The following is a 9238-nucleotide window of genomic DNA, read 5'->3' on the forward strand; positions in this document are numbered from 1 at the left end:
CCTGCACTGAAATATGTGGATTGTGTGTTTATTAAAATTAAAAATCATCGTGGAGTCATTGACAGAAGAGCATCAACATTCAGCCTGTTAAATTATATTTAGATATTTTTATTTCAGAAATGTTTCCTGACATAAATGGAGAATATAAAAACACAATCAAAGCAGTCAAGTCCATATTATGAAGTGTTTGCTGTATCAGACAATCATGTTTATTCACAACAATGAAAACAATATAGTGCAGATAAACATGGCGCTGCAATGAATCTGCTCTTAAACACAATAACAAAATACATTTTCCAAGAGAGATGATAATGATTCACATCAGAGTGAAGAACGAATACATTTACTGGTTTCTAACATTTCTTATAGATCGAACTGATCACTGATAGAAACAGAAGAATATTCAAAATGATACTCTGAGAGATACATGAATGATAATAATAAATGCTGATGAGCATATTAAGTGTGTGTCTGCGCTGAAAGCTGCTCTCCTCTCCTGGTTTTCTGTATCACACAGACCACAACAACACAAAGCATCACCTGCAGACCGCTGAGCAGTATCCACCTGACTTTGTAGAAGGTCGAGTAAACCCCAAAGGGCTCTCTGTAGATCAGAACTGTTTTTTCTCCTGACACACACTCATCATCTGACTTCAAACCTGTACACATATACTCTCCTGCATCTTCCAGTGAGACATTAGAGATTATCAGGCTGTCATGGGAACAAGTGATTCTGTTGTAATTGCAGAACTCATCATCGTACACAATTTTACCTTCTGTTTGAATCGACTTAATGAACCAAACGGATAGAAATCCAGCTTTACATCTCATAGTGACTTCATCTCCCTCTGAGAAAACCTTTACTACAGGTGGACCAAATTTAGGGCACACCAAAAGCCAGTACGCATGTGTTACTTTTTCACCTTCACAACTGTAGATACCTGAATCATTTAACATTAGTGATGGAAGTACCAGCGAGAAGTTTCGACCAACTTCTTGATCAGTATCCAGGGAAATTGCTACCTTCATCCAAACTGGGGGCTGGTCATGAATGGGGTCCATGAAGGGACACTCCAGCACAGCTGTGTCTCCCTCTGAAGCATAACGTAGCTTTGTTTTTTTGGTCAAACGTACAGAGTAAGTGCTCACACACTGCTGTTGGTTCATCAACAGGCAGATGTAAACAGTTTGTTGTCCATTGAAGACATGAAGAAGAGATGCGTTTTTTGCCTCCAGGAAACTTTCTTGGACTTTATTCACCTTCAAAATTGTTCTGTCTTCAAAACTACTCGGCTCGGCTTGTTGCCACTTACTGTCATGTCTGATCCAACGCACCGTCAGATTCTCACCTGCTCCTTTACATTGTACGTCTACAGTGTCTTCAAGACTTGCGATAGATTCTTCCCCCCTTACTGTCTTACACACAGTCAGGCTGATGTTTCTCTCATATGTCATGTTGCCCTGAGTCCAGCACACATCTTGGTACAGTCCAGAGTCTGAGTGGGTCAGGTTGTTGAGAGTAAATGAAGGAGAACCATGAAATGTCTCAGGAAATGAGCGTCGTCCTGTCAGGTCTTCATGTACTGTGAAGTTTCTGTTCCAGGGGTCAGAGATGTTCCACAGGACCAGAGTATCTTCACCAACACGTCTGGAGGTGATGCAGGAGCTGTTTCGATCTGGGAGCTTGAACTGTAAAGAGCCTCCTTCTTCTCTTATGGCGATAAATTCATCTGCATGAATGTTGCTGATGAGAGTGAACAGCAGGGAGAAGCAGAGCTGTGCGACTGCAGCCATCCTGCTCAGAGGTCTCCTGGTGAGTGTCGTGCTTTCACTCTTCACAAGCCAAAGTGTGGACATGGGTTTTTTTATACTTCGTTGCATGGGTCCAGGGGTATCAAACATGTGGTCTGGAGCACAGAACCGGCCAGTCACAGTGTCCAATCTGAACCATTACAAGTCAGATAATGTCAGCTTTACCACACAGCCATGAATATTTATGAAAATCCTTTCTAAACTATTTAAAACTTTTTGAATAGTTTTTTAGTTTCAAAAACAACTAAAAAATGTTGTTTTCTATGTGATCCTTCATAAAACATCACATATTTTCCAACATAATTCAGGGTTTGGTCTAAGTAAGCAGAGAAGTCCAGGCATCCAGTTTCCATGCAGATGTTTACATGAAGCTCATCATCTGATGATGAAACTTACTTTGCACCCAAGCAGCCCAACCAGAAATTGAAAGTGTACATGCATCAAGGGACGGAGCGCATCCCGTCAATAGGTCCAAAGTGCAATCGAGGCTAATCCCATGATCTTCTTATTTTCTTGTAGACCGAAGTTGAAAATCTGGCAGTATTTATTTTTGTGATTTTTTTTCCACTCTCAGCCGTCCTTCTCCTGTATTTGGGTCTGTTTGTTAATTTATTTCAATCATGTAAACAATATACAGGTACATTTAGCAAAGAAAATTAGAGAAAAAATTGTATACAAAATAAAGTTAATACATTTCAATATTGCTTCTGTTCTGATTCAGTTACATGTCGAAAGGGAGAGGGAAGAAGTACACACTTATTTATTTAAGTTATCCGTCAATATTTAGTCAGCTTCCTTACTGATAAGGAAGGACGATCGTGGCTCAAGAGTTGGGAGTTCGCCTTGTAATCGGAAGGTTGCCGGTTCGAGCCCCGGCTTGGACAGTCTCAGTCGTTGTGTCCTTGGGCGAGACACTTCACCCGTTGCCTACTGGTGGTGGTCAGAGGGCCCGGTGGCGCCAGTGTCCGGCAGCCTCGCCTCTGTCAGTGCGCCCCAGGGCGGCTGTGGCTACAATGTAGCTGCCATCACCAGTGTGTGGATGACTGGATATGTAAAGCGCTTTGGGGTACTTAGGGACTAGTAAAGCGCTATATAAATACAGGCCATTTACCATATAATCTGTAATAAAAATAGTGAACAGATTTCTGATGTAATATATACTATAATATTACACCATGAAATTTTCTAAATAGCGACATTCACTTAATTTCAACATTTTCCCTCTTCTTTATAGCTCAAGAAGATCATATCTCTATAACTCTTGTTGAACTGTTTTATGTTTGGATATTGCTTCAATTTCATATTCAAACTGTTCCACAGCTTCACTCCATGCACTGAAACACAAAAGCTTTTTCCTGTTGCACGTACCTTCCCTGTTTTGAGTTACAAAAACCCTTAAATTATAACTTACTCCTTTAAAAAAAACATACTCTGAATATAATCTGGCAGTTCCTTATTTTTTGCTTTGAATATAATTTGTGCTGTTTGGAATTTCACTAGATCAGCAAATTTCAATATTTCAGACTGCAAAAATAGTGAGTTTGTATGTTTCCTATAACCTGCATTGTGGATGATTCGAACTGCTTTTTTGTTGAAGAGTAAAAAGTGAAAGTAATGTGGTTTAATAGTTGTTGCCCCAGACCTCTGCACAAAAGCTTAAGTATGGTGAAACCAGTGAACAGTAGAGAATATGAAGTGATGTCCCGTGTGATACCTGCTTTGCCTTGTTTAGTACTGCAATGCTTCGTGATACTTTGGAATGAATATATCTTACGTGAGCACTCCAGTTTTTCATCTATTATTACCCCCAGAAATTTATTTTCACTGACTCTTTCAATATCAACACCATCCATCCATCCATCTTCATCCGCTTTATCCGAGGCCGGGTCGCGGGGGCAGCAGCCTAAGCAGAAAGGCCCAGACCTCCCTCTCCCCAGCCACCTCCTCCAGCTTATCCGGGGGAATACCAAAGCGTTCCCAGGCCAGCCGAGAGATATAATCTCTCCAGCGTGTCCTGGGTCTGCCTGCTGGGCATTCCCAGTTATGTAAAAATAGAAAACAATGATCCACGCTGCAGTTTCACACCTTGCATTTCCATCCACTGGGACAAATTGGACCCTTTGCCATCCTACTTATGGGGGATTTTAATATTATTTAAATAAACTGCCAAACGTGTTTTGAATTTGCCCTAAAATAAAGTCATTAAAAAAATTTCCACTTGGAGTTAAAGTGGACATTAAACACCACGTGTATAAAGATTAATTTGCACCATGAAGCCCTGCTGTCACAAACTTGCATAGATGTAACATTGTCTGTGAAGTTAGATTTAAGAGAGAAGTCCTTGAAGTTTTTACAACAGAACGTGACGTCATCAGGTTGGTGGGTTGGCTGCAGCTCATAGACTTACATTATATTAGAAAACCAGTGAACCTCAGTGGAAAACAAGATTAAAACTAACAAGTCTAAGGGGGGTCACTTTGGTGCTCCCCCTGGCTACAGCAAAGAGTTTCATGTTAAGAAACCAAAGATGTACTGTCCACTTTCACTCTGTGTCTCCTAAACAGTCAGTGTTTCCTTGTTGTTTGGCTAGCTGTGAAACGGGAAAATCCACCTGTTGGCTGTAATGTTCATGCAGGTGGCAGCAGGGAAAGTGGATATTTGTTATTCAACATGCGTCTGAGCTTATATTGACACCATAGGAGGTAAACTCTGTCGTGGAAGTAGGTTTCCATCTAAGTTAATGCCAGCTGTGACAGTTCTAACAGTTGTGCTGCTTGTTGTAGATCAGAAATAAATATAAACAGCTTATATTAAGTTGTGCCCAGTAGCTCAGCAGATACTCTAAAGCTCATGATGTAATGAGGAAAAGAAAACAGGCTGATATCCAGATTGACGTTTTGGAAACTGATTTTGCTTCTGCAGCATCCTGTGTGCAATCCTGTTAGAATATGTCTGATCAGGGCGATGGTTGGATCCTGTTAAATACCCCAATTCTTTGATCTTTGGGCTGAAAGAAGAACAACACTTGGTGTTTAATGCTCAATCAACAATCTCTTTATACCATACAACCCTTTAGGCATAAACGTCTGGATGGGAGATTTGCACAGGAGGTGGAGTTTTCCATCTACCCAGCTCCCCAAGTGTCCACTGCTGTGGTTGAGCCATACAACTCCATCCTGACCACCCACTCCACCCTAGAGCACTCTGACTGTGCCTTCATGGTAGATAACGAGGCAATCTATGACATCTGCCGTAGGAACCTCGATATCGAGCGTCCTTCCTACACCAACCTGAACAGGTTGATCAGCCAGATTGTGTCCTCCATCACTGCTTCGCTCCGCTTCGATGGCGCCCTCAATGTTGATCTGACAGAGTTCCAGACCAACTTGGTGCCCTACCCTCGTATCCATTTCCCCCTGGCCACCTATGCCCCCGTCATCTCTGCAGAGAAAGCTTATCACGAGCAGCTAACTGTATCAGAAATCACAAACGCTTGCTTCGAGCCAGCCAATCAGATGGTGAAATGTGACCCTCGCCACGGCAAGTACCGGCCTGCTGCCTTTTGTACCGTGGTGAAGTGGTGCCCAAAGATGTCAACGCTGCCATTGCTACCATCAAAACCAAGCGCACCATCCAGTTCTTGGACTGGTGCCCCACCGGTTTCAAGGTCGGCATCAACTACCAGCCACCCACTGTGGTTCCTGGTGGAGACCTGGCCAAGGTCCAGAGGGCTGTGTGTATGCTGAGCAACACCACCGCCATTGCTGAGGCCTGGGCACGACTTGACCACAAGTTTGACTTGATGTACGCCAAGCGTGCATTTGTTCACTGGTATGTGGGTGAGGGAATGGAGGAGGGTGAGTTTTCTGAGGCTAGAGAGGACATGGCAGCTCTAGAGAAGGATTATGAAGAGGTTGGAGTTGACTCTGTTGATGGGGAGGGAGATGAGGAAGGTGAGGAGTAGGTTCATTGCAATAAAATCATCAAAGTTATGCAAGTTCGCTCAGAAGCACTGTTACGTTGTTCTACCAAATCTTGTTACACATTCCTGTGTATATTTTTCAACTTTAAATAAATGTGTTTGAAAATGTGATGTTTTAATGCTATGTGAGAGTGTAACATGGAGACATGACCACTTTGTTGTTATTAAGGTGCTGCTTAATAAAGAGTACATGAGCTGTTTAATCACTGGTGTGCTTAATTTTAACCCCCCAAAATCTAGAAAAGAAAGTTAACTGCTAGGTTAATTCTGAATAAAGTAAAATAACGTAAATAAATTTAAAATATAATAATTTAACATTATAATAACTAAAAGCGACATTTTTAGTGAATCTATATCTTTCTTAACCCCCCTAGTTCACAAAGCCTTAAAGTTTACTCTTCGGGCTCCCCTCATCCCCCGTTTTTTTCCGCCAAAATTATCCACACCCACTGCCGCGCTATGCATTCTGGGATATGTTGGGCCACGAAGTCTACACCGCCACATCCTTAAAATTCAGGAAAATGAAGGACGCATTTGAGGGCCGGATTTCGAGCAGCCTTCGAAGTGGGACAGCCTTCGTCGCGTCGCTGTGACGTAATCGGCCTTAAAATGCGGCCTTTAAGGCTGCAGACCCTGAATTGGGAAACAGCCATAGCCTAACATATGAAACAGGAAAAGACGGCCGTGTAATCCCTTTATTTCCCTTGAGAGAGAAATGGATCTGAAACCACAGAAATCAGAGTGTTTGCAGAGTGCAGACACACAGATAATGAAGACATGCTGCTCGGAAATGTTAGATACAGATAAAAATGGTGTGTGTGTGTGTGTGTGTGTGTGTGTGTGTGTGTGTGTGTGTGTGTGTGTGTGTGTGTGTGTGTGTACTGAGCCAAGATTGCAAAACAGCCCAACTGCCTCAGTAATTATGGACCTTATAGTCCTTACAAACACTGTTTCACTAACTTCAGTAAACATTTTACATACATATGTCAATGCTGTATAATTTACAGCAAACGCCGTGAACGCAGCGGTGCACGAGCCACTGCAGTGGAGCTCACGTACAGCTTTGTGGGCTCAAAATGTGGTTAGAAATATTTTGTACTTGTACTTTTGTATGTGTAAAAAGAATTTGTGTGTGTGTGTAAAAAAGATTTGTATGTGGACTTAGCCAAAAAAAAAACCCGTGTGAATCTCTGCAAGTTACAAGTACGAATTTTGACCCTATTTTTCTTCCTTTCATCTGATTGGTCAATGTCATGTCAATCACAAATGTAACAATCCAATCAGAGAACAGATGAGTTTGGCTGTCGGAGGGGAGCTTTTTTGAACTGCGGGTTATTACTCTATAATATTACTTACTCTAATATTACTAATAATTATTATTAGTAATATTAATTATTAATTATCTAATAATATACTAATCTAATATTACTTACACCGCACTTTACAGTTATTTATTTGTAAAAAATGTTTGGAATCATGTATGATTTTTGTTCCACTTCTCACATGTTTACCACTTTGTGTTGGTCTTTCACGTGGAATTCCAATAAAATTGATTCATGTTTGCGGCTGTAATGTGACAAAATGTGGAAGAGTTTAAGGGGGCCGAACACTTTTGCAAGCCACTGTAAAGAACTTGGAAAGAAAAGCATCTTGCATCAGGACATCCAGATGTTTTTCTTCTCTACAAAGGTGTATTAAAAAAAGAACAGCAAATTATAATATTACAGCGGATGTGTGACCTTAAAGGTTTCTGGCTGAAAAAAGGTCACTGATCAAACTGATTCTTGCTCACAAAAAACATTTTAATCAGATTCTCTGCAGGAAAATTTGCAAACATTTCCTCCTAACTTCTCAGTATTCACTTATCAGCATTCAGTCAAACGTTCATTTACGGGTGTAGTTAAAAAACTGCTAATAACTGACTTTCCACAGCAGTTGTTTGGTCGGACACAGTAAGAGATGTAATCTTACTCTTCATGTGAGAAAGAAGGTGTCTCTGAGATGTACTAATAGTGTGTTAGTTGCAAATAGTAAATTAGTGAATGTATTTCATTGCAGCTTGATTATTCTGGGACAAACAGTGCAGTCTTCCTCAAAGCATCACTGTGAATATAATCATATAATGTTAAAAATATAATAACAGTCTTTTTATTATTGCTCAATGAAATAAATAAATCCTCTTTATTATCAGAGTGAAAACAGACTTCCACAAACGAACGTCAACTGATGACTCCATAAATATTCAGCCCTTCAAAGGTGACTGACCTACTTCAACAGCCAAAATCACATATTTCTGGAAGGTCCACTCACTGGTTATTCAGCATGCCAGGCTGCAGTTACACCATGCAGACAAAAGAGCACTCGGAGCAAGTTAAAGGAAAGGTTATTCAAAAGTAGCAGTCTGGGAATGGAGACAGAGGAGTTCACTTAAATCTGTCATTATGAAACGGAAGCAATCAAATCTGCCTAAATCTGACACTCAAAGGTAAACTGGATACCTGGCTGACCATCACGTTCACGACCAGGTGAGGACGGATCAAAGATCAGGAGTCGATTTCAGGCTTGGGCTTGCTTTCATCATATTAGTCCAATCCAACTTGAATCCAGATGATGGAAAGATAGCCCGGGTCTGTTGATGAGTCTCCACTTAAACACTGACGTTGTTTGTGTTTCCTGGAGTCCCGTCAGTCCTGTAAACCAGCGTCCCCAACCTTTTTTGTGCCACGGACCAGTTTATGACCGACAATATTCTCAAGGACCGACCTTTAAGGTGTCGAGGATAAATACAACAAAATAAAACCAGTACCGCTGCCAAAACAAGAAGAGTTATTCAAAACACATGGGAAAAGACCCAGGGAAACAGAGTTAATGATTAAAAAGATTTTAAAAAATAACGCTAAAACCCCTGAAGAGCATCAGTTTCACACCCAAACCTCAACTCTCGCGGCCTGGTACCAAACGACCGGTGCCGGTCCGTGGCCCGGGGGTTGGGGACCGCTGCTGTGAATAAAAGGAATCTGTTTGAAGGCTGTGCAGAGCAGCGGGACCACACATTGTCACGTAACGTTTTTCATCATATTAATATTTATTTGTAAAATAGTAAATTTTAGTTTTAATGTTCAGTAAATAAAATTACATTATTGAATACTACGTGCTACGCAATAATAGTAATAATATTACTTCTAATAGTCGTAATAGGTCCGTGTACTTTTCGGTATTTGAAGTTTTGTTTCAGAAACCAAAACGAAAAAACGATATTTAAAAGAATTTTCATTTTTTTAATTTTTGATAAAGAATAAAATGGGCGAAAATAACTTGTTTTTTCATTCGGTGGTAACAAATAGCCGTCATACACTTAAAATTAGACGTGCTTTTTTGGATTTCTTCGTGATTCAAATAATGAAAGTATACTAGCGCAAAAACAAAAAAATAGACGCATTTTCA

At 40.7% G+C, this 9238-nt stretch overlaps 1 pseudogene; it reads left to right on the forward strand.

The window, feature by feature from the left end:
- Positions 1-4847: 4847 nt before the first annotated feature.
- LOC146619396 (tubulin alpha chain-like) lies at positions 4848-5776 on the forward strand (annotated as a pseudogene).
- The last annotated feature ends 3462 nt before the right edge of the window (positions 5777-9238 follow it).

The sequence above is a fragment of the Diplotaxodon limnothrissa genome, linkage group LG14 (assembly GCF_057381915.1).
Source record: "Diplotaxodon limnothrissa isolate DT_005_m linkage group LG14, D_limnothrissa_male_GT1.1, whole genome shotgun sequence".
Classification (NCBI taxonomy): Eukaryota; Metazoa; Chordata; class Actinopteri; order Cichliformes; family Cichlidae; genus Diplotaxodon; species Diplotaxodon limnothrissa.